At 51.2% G+C, this 27,503-nt stretch overlaps 1 protein-coding gene across 3 annotated transcripts in view; it reads left to right on the top strand.

The window, feature by feature from the left end:
- LOC146206052 (Krueppel-like factor 6) overlaps window positions 1-27,503 on the top strand; it is a 363,425-nt gene that overhangs the window by 159,916 nt on the left and 176,006 nt on the right. Inside the window, exon 2 of one of the 3 annotated variants that reach the window (XM_084590709.1) lies at window positions 13,593-13,663. The exons of the other annotated variants lie outside the window; for them this stretch is intronic. The gene's annotated coding sequence lies outside the window, so the exon portion shown is untranslated. The remainder of the gene's footprint in view (window positions 1-13,592; window positions 13,664-27,503) is intronic. 3 annotated transcript variants of the gene reach the window in all.

Genomic DNA, 27,503 nt, shown 5'->3' on the forward strand with positions numbered 1-27,503 from the left:
TTAAGCACTATTCCCTTAATTTGTTAGGCATACTGTCGGAAGCTGCCACGATGTGTGAAAGGTCACCAGACATGTAGTTATGGAGCCCCTCTTTAACAAACCGAACCGAACGTGCTTGCGTGGCCAGGGTATCTGGATAGTTCGATTGCCATTTGCAGGCGCTGCCAACTGGTTCATTTCATGGGGACGTCACACAACGCGACGACCGATCAGTGCCCCCTGTCACGGCCGGGATTTTGAACGATTTATTTTCTGGAGAATTTGGCCGTCAGCGCTGTCTCGTTAACGTGCGGAAATCGCGAGGAAATGTGGACGCTTCTTCGTTTACTTCGCGCTTCTGAGCCACGCCGGGGTTGATGAGGTGAGGCAAACTCAGGGTCTGTCCAACCCAGACCTGCAAGGAACGATTGGAAAGGAAGGCTATTATAAAACACCGCAGGTTACCTGTGACTCCCAGATGCGCCGGCATGGGCTTATCAATAAGCCAATCTGGACGGTGCTCATCACCGCTGCAGTAGAATCCTGCTTTTTTTGTTTCAGGTTGAGTGAGCGTTCAAAATTTTCGAACGACGAGTATCATAACCATTCTCTGAACGAATGGAATATTGTACTTGAAAGAAATAAAAAAATATGCGAAACAAATCAAATACGATATCAAGTTCTTGAACAGCTTTCGGATAATGGGCACAAAGTTTCGAGCAGGGCATGCCGTAGCTTTCTTCCGTGGCTGTTTCTACAAAAGAACCTTTCAAAACTGCAGAAAACGCTGTCGCGGCTTGTCAGCCCGTTTAGCGAGTGGGTCTGTTTATCCCTGTTACTTGTATTGCCTTCCTAAGCAGCGAATAGGTAACTCAACTAACTGCGATCCCAACTAGTAAATTGCGGTCGTTCAGCTTGCGCCACGCCTCTTTACGCTGCGTATTTTGACTAAGTGGCATTGTCAACCATGTCAGTTTATTGGGATAAGTTACGCTATACCAAGCACGTTCTCTTGCGGCTAACGTTTTAGTCTGAATGTGACTCTCGGATTTCGAGGCAAGTACGAACTCGCAAAACAAAACCTACGTGGAATCAGTGTAAGAAAAATGGCTGTTTCGAAAGAGGAGTTGCCAACGCTTGCAGAGCTTCGGTGTTTCTCGTCTAACCGCCCGTGACGGGCAACTTGAAAGAATCGCACCAGGCTTGTGCGTCCTTTGGAGCTATTACGAGGACGCGCTTTAAATTCTTCCGAAACCCTCCCATCTTCCTTTTGGAGAGAGCTTCTCGTGACTTAGATGCGCAGGACCGGCGAACAAGAGACACGGCGTACGACAGTGCGCCCCGTTTCGGAGTGAGGGCGGGGTGCTTTGTTCGGAGCTGATATGCGAAGCTGGCGCGCCTAGCCTTGGTCCATATTTCTTTCCCGAGCTCGCGCCGGACAATTTGAAACGCGAGCCTGGGAACGAGGAGGGCTCTGGCAGCCGTCTAGGATGCCACCCTTTTTTTAGCCGCGCTTCCATTCGCGGGTCCTGTTGCATCTGTTCCGAATGAGAGGGCTGCTGCCTTGCAGCCTCGTGCGCGAGGCTCTGCACGGGGAGTGGCGTCCGCGCGCGTAAAGCAAAACTCGCCGGTGCTTGAGCCTCCCGCGCTTGGTAGTGTTTCGGCTGCGCGCTGCCAGCGGATGAGGGCACGTCGCAGCTTGATTGCGCGTCAAACGCGGGTGGTGCTTTTCACGAGGAGAGTGTTTCCGTCGAGTTAACTTGGGCGCGGATGGAAGTGCATTTGGCCCGGCTTCTTCTTTATAGCACGGGGGCAGCGCCGGGTGCTCGGGCTACTGGGTCGCTGAAAGATGGGCCGCCCCAACCGAGAGCGCGGTCGGGCATCCCTCGCTTTTATTTTGGGAGACGACGAGGCCTCCGGGAATATATTGGCCAAACGAATGCTCGCGTGCGCGCGTTATATTGGCGTGCCTGCATACGGTGGGCCGCCAGCCGCCGATTTGTGGAACGTCTCCCCGGCTGTCTAAGTGCGCTGGGACGACGACGGACACGAGCGAGGAGGCGAAGGAAAGCACTAGCGAAAAATACATCCCGCGCCGCGACGAATGGAGAGGAGGGGCAGCCGGCTGGAGCTCTTTGGGAAATGAAGGCCGTTCCTCATTCTCTGCTTCCTTTTTCGCTTTCGTTAGGACTTCTTTAACGCCCTCCACAGACGGGCGTGCGTTCTTGTTTTCGCTCGCTTTTATTTCGTCCCGAGGTGTTTGTCTTCCTTTCGGCGGCCTTCCGCGTGTTCGTCTGGAGCCGTTTCGCCCGATGCCGGGTCCCCTCCGAGATTGCCGCCCAAATGGACGCCCGGAGGAAGCCCTTCTCGCCGCGCATCTCGTCGTCTCGCGCCGCTTGGCACCGGTGTTTGGCGCGCATCGAACGTCGGGGCTAGTAGAGGCAAATGAGAGGAGCACGAGACCCGAATGCAGGCTGTCTACATTGCACTCGTGATATACACAGCCCATGAGCGCGAGCAGAGGGAACTATGTTGTCCGTAGCACTGCACTTTCATTCTCGTCGCTTCTCGCAGCGTAAAGCGCAGACCAAATGCTTGGTATTTTATCTTGTGTAAAGTCTCGTTGGAGCACATTGCTGAGGATGTCATCCTTCCAGTTGCATTCACAAAAAGAAAGGTTGCTTCTCCCTCTGTCTCTCTCTTCAGTTCAGCTCGCACTTCTGCACGCCAGAGCATTGACCGTTGCACTGTGCACGTATGAAAGTCGTAGTAAAATCGCGCTCCAGTGCGCTCACGTAACCTGCTGTGAAATGAACGTTTCGTTCAGGCAAGGACGTGCCTCTTGCTCCCAGTCCCTGGCATTCCTCCTCATGCTCCAGAGCAAAACCATGCATGACCCTGGTAATCCACCCGCGAAGCTGCTGCTGCTGCTGGGCGCGTGTCCGCAGCGCACTGGCCATGCCCAAATCTGGAACTTCCCGCCGGCGGGAGCCTTGGCCTTCCGCTGTCTTTCCGTGCCTTGTGCGGAGGCTGTCCCGATTGGCACGTGCCGACTGAGATGCATCCGCCACTGCCTGCTAAGAGGCTACGGGAGTTCTCGTGCCTGGCATCGCTTTACATACAAGCACCCTCCTTCCCCTCTCGACCATGGTCTTTTGTTTGCTTGCCTCGGACTTGTTTTCTTTTAATTCGAGGGCGATTCTTCGTCTCGTCGACCACAGAACTGTTTTTCTCTAAGCGATGAGTAGTTTTGGATCGATTGCCTTTCCAATTCACTCAGTCTTCCTGTATAGAGCCGCCCTTTCGCTACCCTTTTCGTCTTCTTTGTTTTTTTCTTTTCGTCGGGTTCCTTCTCGGCGCAGCCGCTACTTGCCGCCGCAGCGCAATCCGAGCTGAGGTCTCGCGTCCCCGCGTGGCAGATATCTACAACACAGAGCGAAGGCGAGACCGAGCTTCGGAGGAAAACGATAATTGCCTACGGGATCCGCTTTCTCGCGCTTGGCGAAGCCCCGGCCTGGAGTTTGGGAGCAGGCACTGGAGGAGTTCATTGGTTTCTCCGCTGCAGATTAATCTGGCGCGGTGGTTATTTACATTCGTCTGGGGTGCGCGCAACGCATTATGTATTCAGAAACAGCCAGGCTCCCTCATTTGCCCATTCGCTACCGAGCCTTTCCCGTCTCCTGGAGCTTCGTCGCAGCCCTAGGCTGAGTAAATTTAGGCTTTAAACTTCACGCCCGGCAGAGGCGCGCCGGAAGGGACTCGCCTGCCTTTATTTGAATAATGAAGTGTGCCTAAAGAGGCGGCCCTCGGCTGCAGTTGATGTTCGCGCACGCTAAAAGCAAACCAGCCCCTCTCCTCCTCTGCTTCGTATATACCCTGCATTTGCGAAGTGCGCGCGTGCATTGCTAGAAGAAGCGAGATAAAATGGAAAAGGAGAAAAGGTGCCTGAAATTTTTTCCCCACCCTTTCTTATCTTTCTTTGTTCTTATCTTTGTTTTGTCTTATCCTAAAATTCGGTTCTTCACCAGGGTTAGCGCTTATTAACAGGTGTAAAATTGAATCTGGATGTAGGAGGTACTTACGTTATTATACTTGTATGGCTGTGTCCTCGGGGCTGCGGAGAGATGGCTTGTACAGATGCATATATATAGGGAATCGAGTTTCTCGCAAGCATTTTAGGTTTTCAGACAGGGGCTGCGGAGAGATGGCTTGTACAGATGCAAATATATAGGGAATCAAGTTTCTCGCAAGCATTTTAGGTTTTCAGACTGAAAGTGGATCCATCCGACATTGCAACTGGCATTTCTGTACAACTTGAAATCTGGCGGCGAGTAAGTGAAACGTTGTCGCATTCACTATGCACGCAATCCAAAGTGCAGTTAATGTCTCTCATGTCCATTTTTCGTGCACGTAAAACACTTACGTTGCATTAAAAAACAAAAAATGGTTCACCAAGCACTGTCCACCGTCCGACGCGACAGTGTTCGCACCTGATGTGGGAAGGTTTTCCTTGGTACCGTATATTTTCCTGTGTTTGGAGTTTTGTGATTGTGTTCTCCGCGTAAATAATAATAATAATAATAATAATAATAATAATAATAATAATAATAATAATAATAATAATAATAATAATAATAATAATAATAAGAAGAAGAAGAAGAAGAAGAAGAAGAAGAAGAAGAAGCAAGGGTTTAGCCTCGCCTAAACCGATTAAGACGTGCGGAAGCACTGTTTGGCATAGTTTTTCTTGGCGGTCTATCATTGAGAGACTGGCACAGAGTTTGGCAATGTGTTAAACGTCTTGGTTTGGTTTGGTTTTTGTGGAAAGGAAAGGTGCATTGTCGGTCTCTCTTCTTGGCGCACACCTGCAATTAACGGCGCACAATTGCAGGCACTTGCGTCTTCGTCGTTTCCAATTCCTGTCGTGATTTAGCCTCCAACTTGATAGAAGGTGATGAATAGAAAATGAAGACCCCCCCCCACCCCCTTTTTTTTTCTTTTTCTTTTTTTTTTTTTTTTTTTTTTTTTTGCCACTCGGCGGTCGCATTTCTTGTACACGCTACCCGTGAACCGAGTAAGGTTTTCGCTCTGATATAATCAAAATATGTGTACCTTGACAAGGCACGTTGCGTGAGTGATTTCGGCTCGGTTTTCATAGACGCTTGAACATCTTTGAATGACGTCATGTACGAGTGACTACTTTTTCGCTTATAAGTTTGGCTTCTCCTGGTGCCCGAGGCGTAACCATCCGCTTATGTCAAAGGCGGCTAGCAGTTTGCAATGACGGCACACAGGTTTATCAGTTTCAACCGCGAGTGTGGTCCAAGTCCGTTTCGGCCGTGCATTTGCCATTTTGGAGATAGTGGACGCTCGCGTCCGCGGGAGGTGTAGATGCTGTGCCGACGCAGACTGGCCCTCGCGCGCCTTCGAACCTCCCGAAAAGAGCCTGTAGGTTGGGGGGATCGAGTCGACGGAGATCGCTACGTGCGGTCGTGCTTGAATTCACGCACGGCTGGGTCGGAGTCGCCGCGGTTGTACAAGCCCGCAGCTGGGCCGTCGCGAAATAAGCGGCCCTCAGGCCGCCTCTTCGGAAGAGGCCGCCAGCGCCATTTGTCTTTCGCAACGCTGCCCCGCCGAATGCGCACTCTTCTCGACCGCGCGCCTTTAAAAATGCAGTAGACCCGTGATAGAGTTGCTAGCGGGCACCGCAGCGCCTTTTTGGGGTGAAGCTCGCGTGCCGCCGCTGCACTTTTCCACACGGAGCTGGCGCTAGTGACTGCTGCGCTCCTGCGCTTTCCGCTTTGCCGCCTGGCGTCATACGGTACCCCATTAGAGAGCCGCCAAGGAGGGCTGGCTGCGGTTATTCACGGCCTTCCTTTTGCACGAAGCGAGCATTCTCTGAAGCATTGTTCTGCCTTGAACAATTGTCTCTTGCTTTGTTTTCCGCGGTAATTGCGCCTTCAAGCTTCGTCTCGGCGTTGCGCGATGTTATAGTGCCGGAGTTGGGAACCCGAGCGGGCGCGTATATACGTAATAGCGACGCGTAACGCGCGCAGAATGATTGTCCGGTACTTTAGGACAACGGTTTCCGGGCAGATTGAATGAGGGTTCTTGATTGTGGTGGTTGGCCTGTTTTGCACTGGGGCGAAATCACCGAATGGCGGCGGCTGCGTTTTGCAAACCCGTTCTTTTGGCGTACAGAAGGCTCCCATTGTTTTGTTACACGCGGGACGTTTTTCTTGACCATTCGTCGATTACGACTGAAGTGCAAGTTAGGAAGCGGCGTACTGATGGCCGCTGCGCGCCATTACCTCTCCTCTGATAACGTTACTGCTGCTGCGGCAGTTTCGATGAAAAGCTGGACTTGCATCCCGCAGCCATTGTTGACCACTGCGCCACGTTGGCGACGCCGGAACGTTACAGTGCAGTGTTCGGTAGAGTGTACGTGACTCACTCCGATCCTCCTCGGAGGTCGTCACCGAGGATGGATTGCTGGCGGGCGGGAATAAAGCGCGCACTTCGTGGGGAAGAAGGGTGGTCCCAAGTGCGCAACGCGGCCACTAGGCGCTTTTGGCGTGAGCGGCCCCGACATGTCGTCTTCCTTTGGTGCCGTAATGGATAGGAAATGAAGTTACGTCGTCGCAGTAATGTGTTGCCTTTTCTTTCACCCCTCGTCTCGCCGCCGCAGCCCGGCTGTTCGCTTGCAAATGAATTCGGGGTCCGTGATCCCACTTCATTCCTGCGCATTGTCTCCTGGCGGGCTTTCTCCTTGGCTGCGCGCGCGTCCTCGCCGAGGCGAAAGAACGAGAGGGGTACTGCGCCGCCGAGCATTGTTCCCGGCGGCGGACAAAGCGTGAGCTTACCATTCGTTTTGCCTTTGGAGAAGCAGGGACAGAGCGGAAAGCGTGGGTGGGAGAAAAAGGGGCAGGGAGGGGTCCCAGGAGGGGGTATGGTCTTGCGCTGCAAAGCGTCCTTGTACTTACAGCGCGTCCGAGGAAAGCGCGCCGAGTGTGTCCACCTTGCACTCTGAATGGGACCTTGCGGCCGCTGGCGCGCGTCGCGCGCGAGGCGGAACGGTTACGCAACGCGACTGAAGCCACAGCTTCAATCCCCTGTCCCCCATTTCCTTCCTAAGCCTCTATTTCTACGCCGCTCTCGTCGCTTCGCGGAGGGCGCATTGCGGTTTGCCTGAATTTCACGCCGAATTGCGCGACGTCGCTTTTCGGATGTCTTGAGGACGAGAGCAGAGGCATTGCGCGCGCACGATTCTCTGGCTGAGAGAAAATCGGGGAGGCAACGCTCGTCAGAGGAGGGCCGCAGGTGTTTGTCTCACACGGTGCAGCCTCGCTTCGTCGCTTCTGAGAACGTGTGTGTGTTTCTGAGCGTGTGGAAGTGGTGGGTAGAGGAGGAGGGAAAAGACAGGAATAATCTTCGACCACCGGGACCACGAGTGTTTCTCGATTGCATTTCTCTTTGTTGTTTACTGGTTTCTGCAATGTCACAGGTGCTATATTTATCGTCCTTTAAAGCTGCTACATAAGAGAAACTTCGAAGAAAGAGAACTTCTCGCGCAGAAGGAATTTACATGCTTGTTTTTATGGCGACATGGTCGAACTGCTTCAGTGATGCAAAAATTTCCCCTAAGCCTTCCAAGCCCTACAGGCCATATCTGTCGTTCGAGATTTAAATAACCCGATCTAACTTCCCCATTCCATGCCGCATTCTTTTGTACAGATTATATACTGGATCACTTTTTTTTTTTTTGAACCGTTTACAAACTTGCAATTTAAAAACTACGGGAGATGCACCTGTGCGGTGTGCGCAGGTAGATTTTACAGTAAAGTGGACACCATGTACGTGATTAGGCGATTAAATAACTGATGTCACCTAACCAACTTTTTTGCATTTGATGTGAAGAGGCAGCGTTACACTGCGAAATCGGAGGCGGTCAACATCAAAAATGAACCCCGTTTTTGAAATTTCTTAACAGGTGGTGTCGTTCGAAATATCGCATGTGAAAGCTCGTTGAGCTGGCCTTCCCGCATTGCATAAATATATAACGACGTCGTTACGCGTTAAAATGTTGGCAAACCAATTTTAACCACAAAATAATCAAATACGAAAACGGTACCTGTATTCGCTGCGTGAAAACGCTGTTTTATGATTGTGCAATGCCGTAATGCCAACTCTGTGCAAATGCTTATTTTTGACTTCGATTAATTCAAGCACCACACTGCCAATAAAGAAAATGTTAAAATTGGGCTCGGGTTTGATGTCGAAGACTTTTATTTCGTACTGTGATATTACCCCTCAAAATCAAGAATAGAAAAGTTCACTAGTAAATTTTATTTAATTAGCCATATAATTAATCATCGTGCACCTTCACGTGCATGATGTGCGCCTTACTGTAAACCCCATAAGCAGAGACCTATCTGTAGAAATTTGTAAATGTTAGTTTTTTTTTTAACCATCCTGTATGTTTGGACACAGACATGTTCGCGTGCTCATGCTTTTCAGTTTTTCACTCTTCGGAAAAAAAAAAAAAAGGAACACCTCGCCGCGGCGGTGCAGTTGTTAGGGAGGCCGACTGCTGTACTCAACGGCGGGGGAACGAATTTCAGCCGCGGCGGCCGCGTTTCGATGGAGGCGAAAGGCGGAAACCCGTGTGCTGTGCGTAGTCACGTTAAAGAACCCCAGATGGTCTTAATTGCTGTCCACTACGGTGTCTCTCATAGCCTGAGTCGCTTCGGGACGCTAAACCCCATAAACCAAACCGAACTTCCAGAAAATATGTATATAGGGCTACCAAAACGGAAATTGTGTCTCCTGGCATGCGCTCGAAAGTGGGGGGCAAAAAAGCCTGTATTTAGCGCGGCGGTGTGTGTGTGTGTGTGTGTGTGTGTGTGTGTGTGTGTGTGTGTGTGTGTGTGTGTGTGTGTGTGTGTGTGTGTGTGTGTGTGTGTGTGTGTGTGTGTGTGTGTGTGTGTGTGTGTGTGTGTGTGTGTGTGTGAGAGAGAGAGAGAGAGAGAGAGATGGAGGGAGGGGGGGGGGCACAGAGAAGTGACTACACCAGGCGTTAAAACATTCGACGAGAGCTCTCGTGTCCCTAACCTCCTCCCCCCGTATTTTTTTTTTATCCTTTTCCGTCTCCTCCCCTTTAATTTCGCTTCCTCTCTGTCTTGGCTAATCTCGACTTGAGGATTTTTACGGCTTAGCTGCAGGACCACTTAGGAGTGGTCGTGCAGCTAAGGCCGGTTAGGAGTGATCGTGAGTGGTCGTGGGTTCCAGTAACGTCTCTCGCTGTGAGATAGGCTCTAACTACGTTGCGGTACAGTCTTCAGAAGTTCGATCTTTACATTTGAGTTCACAGGGCACGTTATGTGCTTGCCGGTGTGTGCCTGTCTAGTGGAAAGGCGCTTTGGAGGGGAATGAAAATGCAATGTATCGGTGCATACATTAGAGGACAACGCCGGGAGATGTGGCAAGAAAAATGACAGCGCTAATATTCAGAGACAGGAGGCGTGCGGAGGGAACAAAAGCGAGTTGCTTATGTACTTACTATTCGAAGCCAGGAAGAAGAAGTGAGCATGGACAGTGTACGCAGTGCGAAGTCACGCGTACACTGTCCCGAAGATTAACTGGTTGGACTCCAAAGGGTGGCAATCGTAGGGCGAAAGGGGTTAGGAGAGCAGACGAGATTAGGAAGATTAGATGGAAGCGGCTGACACAGGGCCCTATAGCTGTATGGATATGGGAGAGGCCTTTGCCTTGCAATAGGCGTAGTCAGGCTGATGATGATGATGATGCTGACTGGATCTATTGCCTATATCGCTTGAAGGGGCCTTTGAAGCGCTGCGAAAATGGACCAGCTAAATAACCATAATAACCATCACAATAGCTATGCGAAGACGTCGCAGGGGGTTGGTGACCCAACTTCATGAAGGTAGAAAAAGGGGCAACCTTCTCAAACTTATTTATCGGTACTGGAGGTGGAAGTTAGAACTGCAAGTTTTATGAAGCACCTGAATAACTCTCAGGTAGCGCGCTGCTGTCGCCAAAAGAGACAACAATGCTCGTTCCGGCACGAACTACTGCGCTGGGCGAGGTGGTGCCATTTTTGGTTATATATATATATATATGTCAGACCACATTCGCGGGGCATTCCCTAATGACTCTCTACATGCGGCGTGCGTAGGTCGTGGCCAATAAACGCTCCGATTTAGTGGATATCGGAGCCCCGCATGCCGACGGCGGAGGAGGAGGGAGACTCGAACTTCGCTTCCATTCACCCTTTCGCCTACATTCTTTGTTTTTTCTTTTCTATTTCCGCGAGGTAATTACCTTTATCTCTGTTTCTGGGCGGACGCCGCTTCGGCGAGATTTCTCGTTTGCTTTCCCCATCGGACGCGTCGCTGCACATTTCCCGATGTCGCCTTCCGAGCACTGCTTTATTATTTCCTTTTTCTCTCCCGCGCGCTCTGTTCGGAGGAGAGCGGCGGGAAGGTGGCGAACATATGCGACCTCTCGCAGCGTTCGCTCCGCTTCTACTTGCGTGTTTGCTTTCGCCTTCTGCTCAGCTACAGCGGGCTCGTTCCTCGCGGCGCGCGTTTCGAAGCAGCCGCCGCGAAAGGCGCCGGCTCTGGAGGGCCCGCGAAATCTGGTTATGCATCCTCAATTTTCAGGCGCGATAAAGAAAGAAAAAGGAGGGGGGGGGGGGGGGGGGGGGCCTTATAAGAAAACCCGGAGCCGAACATGTCTCGTAACGCAGAAGAAGCAAGTCAGTGGAAGAGCGGGCATCTTCCCCTCTCTTCCTCTCTGGCGCGTTTCTTTATCACCTACTCCAGCAGCAGAGCGCGTATCGCCGGAGCCCGAAGCTTTCTTCGGTGCGTGCAGCGTCGCTCGGTAGCGCGACCGAGGCTCTGCCATGGCCGCCGCATCGGCTTGGTCCGTGAACTGGCGCTCGCTAAAGCCATTAGCGGACGCCATTTTTGTTCCTCGAGCGGGGAAAAAAGGCTGGCTTTTTCGGGCGAGGGAGGCGTCTCGCGTAACGAGGGATCGACGCACCGCTCGTGCACACTCGCGTTTCCCGCTGCAAACAATCGATGCACCAGCAGCTCTTCTTGCACATCGGGCCGCCGCCGCACTGCTGCTGCTGGCCCGCTCGCTGCGGTGCTTCCGTCGGAGAGAGCGCGCGCGCATAATTAAGACGCTGCTGGAGGTTTCGACCCGGAGAGCGGTCTTGGTTGTCGCCTGCGATGCTTGTCGCGCCTCCTCATCCCCTCCTCCGACACAATCTGCGAGCCTGTTCGCTTTGTTCTCCCGCGACGCCTCATCATCCGTTACTCGAGCGAGCGCAGCCCAACGCATCGCAGGTCGCGCGCTAACGACCAACGCTCGTGGCATCATGCGCGCGGCGACTTACTTCGAGCGGCCCGCGTACAGCTAGCTGACTGCGGCCGGCTCGAGCCAGGAGCATATCAATCTCGTTACAAGCGGCGGTAAGACGGACGTTCTGCCTGGACAATTGTACCGGCGGCGAGCGTATTGCTGGCGTGCTTTTTCTCCCGGGTCCTTGTAAACACTGACTAGGACATGCCTAATTCAAACTAGTCATTGTTTGCATTAATGCACTTTACAAGTGGAAGCTGGCTAAGCGTAAACACAGCCTAGAAGGGAGTGTCGAATGCGAAGCCGCTTCGTCACGTGACCGCTTTCGCCATTAGTAAGTCTTACGGGGTAGTCTCAAGTCTAGGTAGTCCATAAATGAAGTTTCGAGTTAGGTCGAGCTCTTTCAGACGCTTCTCTTAGCCCATTCTCTTTGCAAAGCTTGCAAATTCCCCCCCCCCCCCCTTTTTTTTTTTTTCATGTTCGGTGGAGGTATCTTGCTGCATAAGGAAAGAGCGGGGTCAGGCGATGGATGCGGGTGACCACCGCGCGAGTCTGTTATCGAAACGTGGGCGGGTTGGTTGGCGAAAGGGCGTGCTGCCGGCGCCGGAAGCATGAGAACGCGCGCACCATCCGCGACGCCATTTCTATTTCGAGGTGACCGGAATCAGGGGGCCGAGACACACCTGCGCTGCATTATGCATACGCTATGCACTCTGGCACCTGTCATAAATTCATCAACAGCAGGCTACCGGTCATGGCGCAAGTTTTGCGGGGCGAGAGCGCGAGTTGAACGCTCTCGGCGAGGGGAGTCGGCGTTCATGACTGAACCGGCTTGTGGGCTTTTTGCAGCCCCACACGATTCTCGGGAAACCTTAAAAAGCCGCTGTGTCTACGTTTCATGCGTTGATGTATGAGTATGTGCCTGTCTGCTGACGACGCGCATGCAACTTCAGCGGATAAGAACAGCTTGCATCGAAGCAACCGCTCACTATAGAGTAGCATTTGTTATTGCTAGTACTGTAGTAGGACAAATTGTAGTACTGAAATATTTTTGGAGCAGTGCATACAGGCACATAAACACGAAACCGGTACCGTTGAGACATGTTCCTCGTTATCTTAAACCGAGAGTGCGCACCCACTACGCTAAAGCAACAAGACGCTATTATGTTCCAGCTATCTTTAATTAACTATCGGACGATGTATTTTCTTTGACCACCCGCAAAACACTGAGAGTTGCTGTTCAAGCGTTAGAGAACCTTTACTATGTAGTGATGTTATCAGTGCAGTTTTGATAATATGCTGTGCCAAATGTTTCTTTTTTTTCCTTGTTTCTTTTTTCTTTATTTATTTATTTACTTTTTTTTTTTTTGCCTCTGATGGAGTACGGATGTAGCGCGTACATTGCCGCGGCTGCCGGTTGTCGCCGCACAAGCCCACTTGTGGCTTCGGCGCCTCCGTTTCTGTATCCTGTTTTCAATATACTAAATAAAGATTATTATTATTATTATTATTATTATTATTATTATTATTATTATTATTATTATTATTATTATTATTATTATTATTATTATTATTATTATTATTGATGCAGCCATTCTTAGCCGTAGTGAACCAGTGCCACTGCGCTTTGGAGGCCGCCTAATTAAACAACGGAAATTTCCTTAAAATCCTGTCTTGAATTGTTGCGTTTTAACGAGGTAGCCTTGAAGGCCTTGCTAACCTAAATTCCGGCGGCGTCGTCGTGAGCGAAAAATCACAAGGCAGGCAATTTGGTTTGGTTGTGTGGGGTTTAACGTCCCAAAGCGACTCTGGCTATTAGAGACGCCGTAGTGGAGGGCTGCGAAAATTTAGACCACCTGGGGTTCTCTAGCGTGCACTGACATCGCACAGCACTCGGGCTTCTTGTTTTTTCGCCTCCATCGAAAAGCGGCCACCGCGGCCCTGTGTGTGCAGCGGCTGACATGGCCGAGCACTTATTCTTCGCTGGTTTGTGCTACTTAACGAGACCGCATTATATTAAAAAGTTGGGAGGAGTTTCAAAGTGAGGTTTTTATTTGAATGAGAGAACGCGCTAACATGCATGTGAAGCCTTCATATCATTTTCTTTGCTATCAGCGTGATGCCTCCGAAATGCAGTTATTTGAACCGCGACTTTCACTCACGCGTAAACCTATGGTGCTCCAAGTTCTGACACCGCGCTTTACTCTCTTTCTTTTCCTTCGCAGGTAAGCATTACGAACTGGCTCCTGCATGGCGAAAGACGAGTGTCTTCCTCTGGTTGCAGCCTGCTTCCGCGGTGAGCTCGAAAGCGCACTCCCGGCAGGCCAGAGTGGATGTTTTACTAAACCTGCCTGGATGCCTCCCGGGGCTCGGGCAGTTTTACTGAGGCATCCGCTGCTGTGCCTCTGGCACCCTACATTTCTCGCGATGTGTACGTGGAATTACCACCGCTCTACTGATAGCAATGCGACTAGTCAGCGCTTATTCAGCGTTTCGGGATTAAACATAGCGTAGCACTAACTGTATTTATGCTTAAGAGGAGCGCAAAGAGAGAGAGAGAGGGAGGGGAATAGTTGTATAGAACTCATAATGAGTGTACGAAATAAAATATCAAAAGTTCCAGTCCAAAAGCGTTCCGCTCGCGTGTTCATCCCATTCACTTGTCTATATAGTTCTAAAGCCCCTGCGATGATTTTTGATGCTGAAGTCGTTTTGTGGTAGGGGTGATTCCAGACTGCGCCTTGAGAGACACTTGAATACTGGACAATTTGTAGCTTGTATTTCCTTGTCGTCCCCACCCCTTGCACGGGGAGAATGTAAATTGGTGAAATGCGCGTCCCGTGCTCGGGCGCGAGTGACGAAGAGCACCGTGGCTTTAATTGGCGATGCGGCGGATGCCAGCTATGCGTCATCATTCTGCCTAGCGGGCCCATATCTAAGCCAATTGCACTCTGACCCCGCTGATTAACGCAGTGTTCCGGAGACTTTCGTCGCGCCCCATGACCCTGAGCAACACCGCACTTCGGGAGGGGAGTCGTGCTCTGCTTTTGCTTGAACGGACATTTTCGCTTCGGTCCCAGTAGGCCGCATCAAACGACTGCTAGCGTGGATGCAGCCCTCTCTCGCTCTGAGCGCCCTAGCTCGTGTATATAGCGTGACGTTGATGTAGAAAGTATAGAAGCAAGCGTTCTTGCTTCGGCTCAAACCGCTTGCCGCGCTCGAAAATGTGCTGCTCGAGCAATCATTTCGCTCTTTCTTTTTTGTCGTTGCTGCATACCTTCGATTTTTCTTTCCCCTTCTCCTCTCATTCGGACCGCACTTTGAATTGTCCCTGATCGGCGCGCTTCTCTCTCTCTCTTTTTAATATACCACCGTTAAGAAAAAACTCAGTGTTCGTTCGGGCCCTGGCTCGTAGACGTTTCGGCCGCAATGGATCCGGCGGCAGCCGTTCGGGTGCTCTTGTTTTCTTCGCTTTCTTTTCCGTCGCCTAGTTTCCTTCCAGGGCATGGATTCTGTCCCTCGCAGCGATAATAGAGCGCATTTAAGATGATCGAAAGTCTGAAAGACGCAGGGCCTCCGCGAAAGAGCGCGCACTTATTGGCGATGGGGCGAGCAGCAGTAAGCGGGGGAGAAAAAGAGCAATATTGAAGTCGGCGAAGGGGAGCGAAAATGACTGCCTAATGGCCTCATTCGGACGCATCATCTTCGGGCGGCGCAGTAAAGTGTCCTATAGGCGGCATAATCGGCGCCGACTTCTCTCGAGGGCTGCGAAGGAGCGAAATGATGCCAGTTAAAAGTAGTTGAGGTAAAATAAGACCAGGGTGAACAGTCCAGCCACGGGTGGAACTGCTCAAGGCTCACAGTTAATGACTTACGCAATATGGGATTGTGCTTCCGTCTTTTTTTTTTTTCTTTTTGTCACCTCCTTCTGGCATTTTCGGCACCCCGCCTTTTCGGTGTATTATATTTGCAGTGACCACATCATCATTGATTAAGCCGTAGCTGAAATAAAAATGTACGAACTATGCGGAGTGATACGTCCGGGTGATATGGGCAGAATGATACGTAGTAGCGATCCTCTGAACGCAGTGGTTTATTGTATATCCTGGCGCATTTCGTTCTTGTAGTTATCTCTTCATGCACGCTCGCAGTGAGTCAAGCCGCGTCGCTAAGCGCTGTGTTTACGCGCTGCATGTGACATTTAGGAATTCAGACAATGAGCCGCTGGAATCGTCAGTCTTGTCGACCTTTGCGTTTTCGGCCTGCTTGCTAGATTTGCTTAGTCGATTTTCCCCTTTGGTCGCTATGCAGTATTGCAAGGTTGCACATCTTCTCACGCCTTTCTTTCGGTGGTTTACTTTTTTTCGTCGTCCGCGAAGGCATACGAGTGCAAACGTATAAACCTAAAACGGAGACGGCGCTTTGCTTTTGGAAATGGCTCTGCTCGTATGATTCTTTTTTTTTTTTTTTTTCTTCACCGAAAAAGCTTCTCGCGACGCAGCGGGTGTTCTCATTTATAATATCGATGCAGTCTATAAAGTATTCAGGTCGTGAGCACTACGTCATTTGCGTCTTGGGTTGACGCATGTACGAGTTGCTGCAACTGGCTTCTTGCTGGGCACGAAGCTTTGAAACAAGAGGAGCTAGCTCCTAGCGGTGAGGGATCAGGAGCGAACGACTTCGACTGCTCTCGAAATTAAACTACACACAGTTCATTGCCGCCATGAGCTTATTTTACTTTACAGTGTCACCTCAAATAAAGACAGTGATTACATTTCGAAACGTGTACGTGTCTGTTCGCATTGATTTCTTTGCGTGGCGGCATTCTAAGCCGCCCAAATGTGTGGGATTACGATCGCCCCAGGGAGAAGTCAAAAGACGCCGCGACACCGCTTGCACGTGGCTGGGCTTTACCAAATCCGCAGAGGCGGAACGGGCAGCTTTGTCGCAGTTCCGAGTGAAGCGGGCAGTCAGCAGTGCGGTTTCGTCAGCGGGGTCGTGTGGAGCGTCGTGGCGGTTTGTGAGTGCGCGCTGCGATGTCGGCGTACAGTCGAGCGCGTTTTGAAGGTTATCGCGCGAGCGTCGACTGGGAACATGAACAGAGCCATGGCCCAGAATTCTCTGCCGAGGCGAGGGAGGTATCAGGCCAGCTTCCCTCACTCTTTTTGCTGTTCCTTCAGCAGCTGTCACTCCCTGTTGGGCTATCAGTTTCTTCCTTTTTTTTTTTTTTAGTTCTGCCAACAGACAGTGATCGTAGTGCGCACGACGTATTGTTTAGTGTTATCTGAAATTGGACACTTTATCGCAATAAATGGAAAGCTTAGAGTAGAGAGCAAGGCCGGTGAATTTGTCGCGGGGGTGAATATTGTTGTTTGGAACAGCAAACGAGGGAGAGAAGATTGCGAAATCATGATTTTTCCTGTTACAAACCTGGCCGCCAGGTGCCTGGAGTGCTAGGCTGGTCGACGCTCGTGCGATAACCTTAAAATCGCGCTCGACTGTACGTGACGATCCGCCCGATGCGCCTTGCTTTCCCCTGGACACCAAGTACAAGGCCGCTCGTATAATCGTATCGCCGACACTGTTTGCGAAGAAACGCGCTTGCGCAAGAGCAGGCTTTTTTTTTTTTTTTTTTTTCGGCGACCGAACGTAGCAGATCGAGAGCTCATATATAGTGACCGCGACTGCAGCGATTTTGGCGTTTTCCAGCCTCGAAAAAAATAAAGACGTATCTATATATAACAGCCGTGCTTCTCGTTCGGGCCTGCTCGTTCATGCACGCTCGGTGGGCGCGCGTGTTTGGGCGCTTCGCAAACCACCTGGGAGCGTCTCGCGCCATCGGTTGCGGCCATCCAGCTCGATTTCATAGCTCAGCATCAGCGGCCGCTTCCGGGTACGGCCGAGCTCAGCCTTGGAGCGTTCGAGGAGTGCGCAGCAGACCACACAGCAGCTGATGGTTTTCGGGCAACGTGTCCGCGCCTATCAGGCGTGTAGGTATACCAACTTCAGCCTGAGCGTTCTCTTTTTAGGAACTGCGTTGCCATCTGTGCAAGGCACTGCTCTGCGCGAGCGGCCCATGTCTAATGCTTATACTGTGCAACGCTGCGTTGGAGTTCGAATACGCACGCGCTTAATTATGTTGCCAAGAAGTAGGGCGCAAAAACGAGGCAAGGGTACGAAAAAAATGACACATGAGACCGGCGCTCGTGAGCGTCTTATGAGTCCTTTCTTCTGCAACCCCCCCCCCCCCCCCCCACGCACACACACACACACACCATGCAACAACAAGCCAGGCAGCATTCTCTCCTTCATGAAATATACATATATGTTTGGTATGCAGAGCTTTCTTCCGCCTTCGTGTTAACGTCGGTGCTGAGGCTAAAGGAGCACAGATGTCCAAATATCCGCTGGCGACCCATAGTCTTGCTGTGCTTATTCGCTGCCGCCCCATACCCCCCCCCGGCACAAAGCTACACAAAGAGCGAACCCTGAAACAAAGACGGTGTCAGCGTTCGTTGCGAAGTAGTTGGCGTTGGAATGAAGTCGCTCGGCAAATTAACTTGGTTCTCGCTGCCCCTCGAGGTTACTCGCATGTCGGGTTACCCTCTCGGGGATGACGTGGCACAATGCGCGATCGTGCGGATTCTTATATAGTGTGCGGCGGGGATGCGTTTTCTTTTTGTATCGTATTCGCGTCCTTTAGACTACCAACTCGTGCCTGGGTGGCCATTGACATAGTGCTCCGAACGAGTATACGGTGTTTATACGGCGCGTCACGCTGCCCTGGGACCGTGTGCGCGGGCCAGCCAATTGGACTCTTGTGCGCGCCACAGCGTCTACCCGCGGCGTGCCTCGGTGGCGGGGCCGCTTTTGAAAGGCCCAATCCTGCGGCCCTTATCGCATCCATCCGTCTGTCTGCCAAGTTCGAGGGAAGGCATTAATCGGGAGCCGTCTCTATCTCACTCTGTTTCCGTTAGTCCCGAGAGGAGAGAATATTCCTCCAATTGACCTGCGAGACAAAGGGGAGCGCAGGGCCTGCTTCCGTCGGCGGCAGTAGCAGCAGCTGATTGGCTTCGAGATGGCTTTGATCGTGGCCTGGCTTTGATCGTGGCCCCCTTTCTGGCTCAATCAGCGCAACAGCCCCCCTACCCCCTCCCTCCCCCCCGGCGAAACCCGGGCGCGTGCCCGCGTCCAACATGGCCGCCTCGTGGCAGCGACCTCTATTAATAGCTGCCCTGCCAGCTCGGGTTGGCCCCGTGTGTCGCGCGCGTGTCTCGACCGTGAACTTGCGCGCGTCTTTATTTATGGATTCCCCCCTCCACTCCCGGCACAAGGAGGCCTGCTCGCGCTTTTTACGTCTTCCCGACGGTGGGAGCAGCGGCCGACAGAGCCGACCAAAAAGCAAAGAAAGCAGCGGCGGCGCGTCTGGTCCGACCGCCCCTGATGCTCGTTGTATGTACACGCTGGTTGTCCCCCCTAGCACGCTGTCGATTAAGCGCAGTGTTCGGTGCGCGCCTGATTGTCCGATGTCTGGGGGGAACGCTCTCCAAGAAGGTTCATCGTGGTGGGCTGTGCGCAGAAACGGGAATGCCTACGCCGACTTGAGAGTTATTTTCTGTCGGTTTCCTTTCGCTTCCCGTGGAGCTACTTCATTTGCGCCGAGTTATCTCACAACCGCAAGGCGGGTTCCGCGCACAACCTCGCCCGCTTGATTCGCCTTTTCTGATGCAGATTGGGCTTTCGGCTCGCGGGCTGTCGTCTTCGCGACCGCAGCAGCCGACGCTATTGTACGCGGTAGTAATTTTATTATACTTTTTGTTCGCCGCGCCTAAGGACAAGTGCTACTTTCGAAGCAGTAATCGCACTCTGATTTCGACTGCGTAGTGAACGAAAGGGGACGTGGAGCGAGTCTGGGACTGGTTGTGCATGATTTACTCTTTTTTTGTTCTTTTTTTTTTTTTTCTGTGGCTAGCGCGCTCGTAGCTCCCGCTCAGCGTAATACCATTATGCAAACACGGGATTTACTGTGGATAAGACAGCTTTTAAAACGGGAGCCAGTTCACGACTACTAATGAACGGGCTGCTAATGAAGTCTTCGGGCGCGTAGCGCAAATATCGCGCCGCATGCTCCTCAGACAGACTGCGCGCCAAGAGCCGCTCGAACACAAAGCTTGTTGCCGGCACCTGCTCCCTCGCGGCCCTGGAAGATCCTTCTACGTAAATGCCGCATGGGTGCACCATTGGCCGCCAATTTGGCTGCACGGTGGGCTACTTCGATCTTCAGCGGGCATGTTTCGGCGGTTCAGTCGATGCCCTCCGGCGGTAGCTGCCATGGCGGATCATTTAAGCATTTAGTCAATAGCTTCCGTGTAACGCCAACCAACCGTATATCGCACTTATATCGGCATCTTGAATGCGATTACAGTGCGTGTAATGAATACGTGAGATTCTCGAAGATAACTTCTGAACTAGTCGGCGAAGTTAGCCTCGTGTCGTTATACATTTATGAGGCTCGCAAAGGAGTAAGCAGTGATATGAGGTGCACCTGACAACGCCTGATAGAATTTATAAGCGCATCCTTAAGTACGATGCGAACTTAATACACGTAAATACCATAGTTTTCTGGAATTTTTTTCTAACCTGTTATTTTTCAAGCGCTGGCGTTCTCCTTCCTGTCTTTTGTCAAGTCTTGTGCATTGGTAATTCAGCTGGTGACACTGCTTCGAGCTGGGCGTTTGCAATGTAGCGTAGTGTGACGTTTCACATCATCACTTTTTCTAACACGTAAACGAAGGGGACTGGCGTGGAAAAAGATGGATTGCTACGAAAGTTCTTTGCCTTCTGCCGTCTGCGCTGTGTTAGCAGTGCGAGACTGTCATTAAGCGAAACGGGTAACATTTTTTTTCATCCACCTCCCCAGTGAAATCTCTCGGATTCCGCTCTCGCTATTGCTTGATGGGAGCGAAATAAAGGAAATTGCAATGAACCTTGTTCAAAGTTGAGCATCGATTGGCCAGTTCAAACACACATTCTGAGGCTTAAAGAAAATACAGTATATCAGCTGTTTAAGACGAATCGTCTAGCATATCCCCAGGTGGTCGAAATTACTCCGTAGCCCTCCACTACGGCTCCTCTTTCTCTCTTTCGACTTTCACTCCCACCTTCTTCCCTTCCCCTACGGCGCGCTTCAGGTGTCCACAGTAACAAGTGTGACAGATACTGCGCCTTTCCCTTCCTGTGAACCAACCATCAACCAACCGACCATCATTTCGCCACTCGGACAGCGCTGAGTGAAAGAATACTTTTTTACTTATTCGCCCGCTATAATGTACTGTTGGGATTCAGTTCATTTTGCCGCCAGGCTTTCTTTTCGCACCGTTCTGCTCTTTTTTTTTTTTTTCTTGAAATCGTTAATTCATTGAATACTACGCGTACATTGGCACCTGTCGCGGTGGATGTGTTTACAACGCTCAGCCGTTGAACACAACGACGCGAGATTAAATCGCGATCGCAGCGGCCCCTTTTCGATGAAGGCAAAAAGCAAGGAGCCAGCGCACTGTGCAATATCAACCTATACGGTAGTACGTAGAAATTTCTGGAGCCCTCCACTACGGCGTCCCCATTGCCTAAGTCTTTTTGGGACGTTAAATCAATCAAACCAAACCATACCACCTAGTAATTCGCGAAAACTTTGAGAAAGAAACAAATTAAGTGCGTTATCTGAAAACTGTAGCTCATGTATACCCCAAAATCTGAGAATCCATAACCGTTGCTTCTATGGTGTTATTGTGCACAGTTCTCCTTTCTCCCACCATTCGGTCTTGATGCAAGCGGTTTACTTTGTGCAGATTTTTTCATTGTTAAAACAGCGCTAGAAACACGGACAGATAAGAAGACAAGCACGCTTTGCGAAGGCAAACACTTCCTATCTGTCTGTGTTTCCAGCGCTGTTTTAACAATATCCAACCAACACGCCCAACAATCCACTTTGCAGATTTTTTCGCTTCACGTTCAACGTCGTGAACATCCTGCTTTCTTTTTGTAGGTTTGTTTCGTTCTCTACGAAGGATGCTGGTGTACATTCTTTATCCCATATATATAATTTCCGGTGGGCAGCGCTGTAGTTGGGCGCCGTAAAAGCTGAGATGAACAATAGCTTTTTTTTTTTTTTTTTTTTTTTTTTTTTCTTCTAATTCCCTCCTTCCGTCTCGCCCTTGGCGAAAACTAGTCGTATCTGGGGGTCGAAATCGGTAGGAGCAGGATTGCGATTCCGCAAGCACCGATGATAGTTTAAGGGTTAAAAAGAAATTAACGCAACTGTGGAGGTAAATGTAAAATAAGGGCCGGGATTATAGTTGCCCATTTTATGGCACTTTTGTTCAGCCTCGGCGCGACTTCTCATGGGTTTTCTTGCGATTTAAATGGAGTTAGGCCATCAGTTTCTGAAACGCGCTCTTGCTCCTGTGCCATTTTTAGTCTTTGTTTTCTTGTTCTCTTATTTTCTTGTTTTTATGCGATATATTATGAGCCGCTTCGGTGTTAAGATTTTACTTAATAATGCTATTGTGCTAGTGAAGTCGTAGGCTTCGCATTTAAACCGGTATATTGGACGTCGAAATTAAGACTGCAAATAAATAAACGTGTGCCCCCCTCCCTCTCTCCTCTTTAAACTGCGGGCGGCCGATGACGCAAGGAGGCGGCGGGTGGTCTAGTGTCGTCCAGGTTTCTGTGAGCAGTTGCCATGCGGGTCGCGGGCCTCGCTTCCGTAGCGGCCGGCCATCTGCATGAGAAAGCGAATCGTCGGCGGCCGTGACTCATCGCCGAGGAGGGGGAGAAGAAGGCCGCGTTTGTTTCGTCCCCGGGGCGACGCCGGTGCTTTTCCTAAGGGGCGGAGGGACGCTGCATCCCCGCCTTCTTTCCGGCAAGCATCCGCGCGCGACCATGTGTGCGGAAGGCCCATTGAATTCCGGACAGGTGGGAGAGACCTCTGCTGACCTTGGCAGACTATCAAGGACGCGCTGTGGTTGCGCAACATGTTGCGCGGTTGTGGCGCTGGCAGGATGGGGGTGGAGGCAGTAAAGTGAAGAGGGGGTGATGCGGCGAAGATCTCTCCTTTCTCGTCCCTCTGTAATGACGTGTCAAGAGGAGCCACCTCTCACCCCCTTTTTTTCGGCGGGCTGCTCTCAGCGCAGGTTGTTTCTCCGCGGCGGAACCCTTTGGTCTCTGAAAAGGACCTCGAAAAAGAAAGAGGAGAAGCGGCAAGGCAAAGATTGCGCGCGAATCGAACGGCGCCAGGCAATGGTGCGCCCTGCAAGGAATCGGAGAGACGCGAGGATGATTGCTTACGATTTCTTTCTGGACAGGGAACAACTCTTTATTTGTATCGCGAAGATTGCGTCGCTTCTTTTCTTTGCGCGAGTCATCGACCGCCGGGTCCGAAATGACGCCGTGGGCCGGAGATCCAGCAAGTGGGTACACAATCGCGCGGAGTCCTTGCTTGGAACTCTGCTCCGCCGCCTTTTTTGCCTTGCTTCCCCTTTGCCGTTTGTAAGTTCCAGCTTTCTATTTCTTTGTTGATGAGGGCCGGCGCCTTCTGTCCTTTCCACTCCTGCTCGGAGCGATGCCTGGCGGGAGCAATTTCAGTTCATAGTTTATAACGCGCGGTGCTGCTGAGAACAATGCAGCACGCGAAGCCGGCTCACGGCGCAAAACTGAATTGGTGCTTTTTTTTTGTTTCCGGGGAAATGTTATGCTCTGTGTGAAACGGGGAACCAGGAAATAAAGATGGATGACAACATTTTACTTTTATACGTTCACTGACAGATATATTATTATTCCTGTCGGGAAAATATGTTTGAGGCCACGTAGTTTACCAAACCTGTTTTTGCCTCGTAACACTAGCAAAAACACTGGCGCGACGTTATTTGGGGCTAGTTTCTTCGACGTTCTCATCAGATCGTTTTACCAGTTAATACACGTTGCCGATTTCCGCAATTCTGAGAAAGTCGAGAACGAATTCTTGGAGCCAGAGTGTAACTCTGCTGGACGTCCATTTCTTGTTCGTGTTATTGAACTGGTGAAATGATATCGAGCAGTGTGTTAAGACACAAATGTAGGCCACTGTTTATGGCCTGGATTATCGGAGTTAGGATTTTGTGCTAGACGCCTTTCCTTGGGTCCTGCGTATGCTGTCTTCTTGGTGCGATGCTGAACTATTAAGTCTCTGACGCTTGGGGAAGCGCCACGAAGCGATAACCAGAATTCACAAGCATATTTGCTTGTAGGAAGTGGCTGCGTGTGATGCGCCTCGCGATCTAGGCTGACTGCTTGCTAACGTTCGGCCTGGCGTTGCTCTTTTCCCCGGTCCATGAGCGGGGGCGCGTCAAGGCTCGAACCCCGCTCTGAAATGGACCTCCATGCGGCGTTCCGAAGCCGGCCCTGCAGCGGCGCGTGATAGAGCGCAGCCCATCGCTGAGGGATCGGGTTTTTTTCCGAGCGTGCGCACCGTCAAATAAACCGAGCGCAAGAAAGCCAGGGGCCAGGGCCGCGCGCCGAGCTCGTAGCACATAAAGGGCCCGTCCGGTTCTCCTCGATATTGCCGAGCATCTCTCCCGCCGGGGGGAGTGCTGTCATTTCAAGATGGCGGGGCATCCCGATGCCTCGCTCCTTGTCTCCTGTTTTGTTTTCTGCTTGCGCTCGATTTGCCTTTTGTTTCTTTCCTCGGGCTGTGACTAGGGTTTCCGCGATTGCGTCTCCTGGCATCGCCGGCACTCGTCTGCCTCGAGACGTCTTCGCCGTTTGCACTCGAGTCGACTGCGCGCTGTGGGGGTGCGTGCTTTCCGCGTCTTCCCTCCCTTCCACGTTCCGCTTTCTTTTCCTTTTTTTTTTCTTCCCCACCCTCTCTCTTTCGGCCCGCTTTCAAAATGTACTCCAGGAAAGAAGTGTAAACAAATTTTATACGTCACCATTTGCGCCCGCGAGGCCGAAAGGAGGGAGGTGGGAGTCTCGGGGAGCGCATAATCGTGACCGGGTCTACATTGCGTCGTCGTCTTTGTTTGCTTTTGTTTGCGCCGGCGCACTCTTGCTGCTCCGACCTCTCTCCTCTTTCGCCCCGTCTGTCTGTGTCGGTCTCCCTGTGTGCCGCTGCTGTTCTTGATAACGCGCGCGCCCTTGCCCGCGTGCGTGCGCGCGGTCCTATGTGAGACTCTTTTGGAAGCGTCTCCAAAGACGCCGAGCTCCCGAGCACTGCTCTCTGTTTGCTTCTGCCATCGCCTGCTTCTTCGGCTCGCTTACATTTTTTTTTTTTATCACTTGGATGCTTGCTGGTAGGTGATAAGAAAGATAGGCGCGCGCGTAAGAACCTTCGGTGTTTCGCGACCTCGGGACTTTTATTTTTCACCGCTGCTTTTTTTTGTGGGGGAGGGTGGCAGGGACAACCTAAATGGCACGACTGTATCGCCTCTATCGGCTCCCCTTCTGGCCTTAGTTCCTCTCTTAGCATCCATTTTCCTCGGCAAACTCCGTTGTCCGGCCTTTTCATTTGTTGGACTAGTCACTTTACGCAAGCGGCCTTTAGGTTGCCTCGGAGCAGTTGTGGTTCGGGGAGTCATGCTATTCTGGGGGGCCGCCGCGGAAGAAGGCTATTGAAGATGGGGAAGGAATGCGGACGACTCCGTTGTCATGCAAATATTTTCCCTTTCACGTCAACCGGCACAGAAGAGCCCAGGGGCAGGGAGGAACCAGAAAGAATAAAGCCTGCACCGCTGGCTCCATTATATTGGCTCTGAAGAGAAGGGAAAGGAGAAGGGGGGGGGGGGGGGGGGGGGAGTGAGATAGAGGCCGATCGTCTGAGAAGAGGGAATAAGAATGTCGTCCGGGTCGAGGAAGAAAAAAAGGAATTTTCGAAGCGATCTCTGTGACCCCATGACAATGACAACTTTCGCTGCGGCCCTAGTTCGCCCGCCCCCTTGAGGCAGTATGAGCAGGCATGCACTTTCTAAGTAGGCGCATGTCCAGCGCTGGTGATGTCATCACACTGTATGTACCTTGGCGTTTGTTTTCTCAGCCCAGTGTTCTCGCGTTACATTTCCTTCGTTACTTCGCTTTGGTTGAAAGCTCACCGACACAAATTGCAGGTGCCGGTGAAAAACCGTCTGAGACAAATGCTGCTTACCAACTGTTCGTCACTCGTAAATAGAGAGAGAGAGAGAGAGAGAGAGACTCGCATAATCTCATCAGTTATTTCGCTGTAGTATGTCCGTTGCCTCAAGTAAACTGCAAAGCCGTGCTTACGAGGGGGCTAGCAATGCACGCAGGTGTCTCCTACGCTTTTTACCTTCTTGGTTCGCAAAAGTACCGCGCTCAAAGGAATTCTTTAAACGACGTTTCGATAAGCACCGTGAGGAAGCACCGCATATACTTGTCGGCTGACACTGGTATGTGGAGTAAACACGGTGCGGTTATACTGCTGACTCCCGATGAGAGTAACAGCTGGAGGATGGAGGCCCCTTACAAATGTATGCAAACGAATATTTTTTTTTTAATGTATCTTTGTGATTTCACGGAAAGCATGTGCGATCGCCCCTTTGTTAGCGAAAGCCGAATGCATTCTAAAGCAGCATATGCAAGTATAAAAAGCCATTTCAGTGTCGATATATTTTTAGAACTCTACGGTATCTGCAATGCCAACCAGATCTGCCTGCACAGTGGGACGCGTGAAAATGGTGCAGGCAGCAGTTTTCAAAATAATTTTCTTACATCAGGCTAGTGGATCTATGAAGGCGGCCGGCCCGCGGCTAATTTTAAGAAGGACGCGTGAAAGTGCGTAACGTCTTTCTGAAGCCGGTAAATTTTTTATTGCAGCACGTTGAATACGTGTTGTGACGGTGGCATACACCTTCAACATCGCAACCAGCCTAATCATCCAAGCGTCGACTCGTCAAGCAGCAATTCACTAAGTGATTTAATTCATTTTGGGGCTAATACGCGTGAAGACGGGCATACACAGCTTCGATGAACAGCGGATTGGAGAAAAAAAAAATAAGTGTGCACTACGTCAACGGTGGAGAGGCTGTGCTGGAATAGGCGAACGCTGGGTCAGGTGCGGTCGCTTAAATGATGCTTACTTCGTTAATCGTGAAAGCAAAACAAAAATGTGGCAGTCATCGCACTAACCGCATCACCGGAAGAGTCCTGTGTGCTTCAGGAGCTGAGCGCGCACAAACATGACAATTCTTGGCGTGGCGCCGCTAGCTTAGCTGCATTCACACAACGCAACAGGCGACGGATATGCGAATATGCTCCTTTATTAAGGCAGATGCGGTGAAATATGGCGGATCATAGTACTAATACTCTATTGCTGAGTCGTGCACTGTCAGTCAGCATGATCCGCTGACGTAAGGGAAGACGCGCAGCAGAGTGACTGTCATGATGAGCGCGCGCGCTCATCGATGTGGTCTTCTTGCATAGGTATTGCCGGTAAGTGATTCAGTATATGGTCATGATCGCAAGTTACGCCAATCGAACTAACCATCATTTTTTCCCAACAATATTTCGCCACAGCAGGTAGGTGCAAGTCGTATCATCACTGCACCAACTAGAGCCGTTCGGGGAGTGTTTCGACTCTGGTGTTTATTATTATGCAGGTGTTTTCTATGCAAGAAAGGGTCGTTTATTCTACGAGGCGTTAATGACACTAAAACCTTACACATGACAGAAAAGCACTATGCTGCATGTAGCGGGGAAAAAAAAAAAAAAGCTGCACCCCCTTCTTTCTCTCTCCTCCGGAAAAAAATGGTCGCCAGCGCGTCCTGTGTTTGTAAACACCGTTTTGGACTCTACATATATATATATTATATACATTCCGTTGATGTCGTCGAGATATTAGCGGTCGACGACCCGCACTCGTTCGTCGGCCGACATTCAGTCGCTGGGCGGCAAATTTTGGGGCGCTCAGTATTTGTATTGCCAGAGCTCCTTGACCCATCACCGTTCGCTGGCTTGTCCCGGTTTATTGTGTAGTTTCTCACTTGTGCCACTCCTCTTCTGAATGGAGCCTTGTCTTCGCCACGCTCCTTCTCGCCCGCCGCCGCGCCTCCTCGGTTCAAGCGCCGTATGGAGAGGCTGTGGCGGCCTCC

This window comes from Amblyomma maculatum, chromosome 1 (genome assembly GCF_055883805.1).
Source record: "Amblyomma maculatum isolate TAMU_Amacu chromosome 1, ASM5588380v1, whole genome shotgun sequence".
NCBI lineage: Eukaryota > Metazoa > Arthropoda > Arachnida > Ixodida > Ixodidae > Amblyomma > Amblyomma maculatum.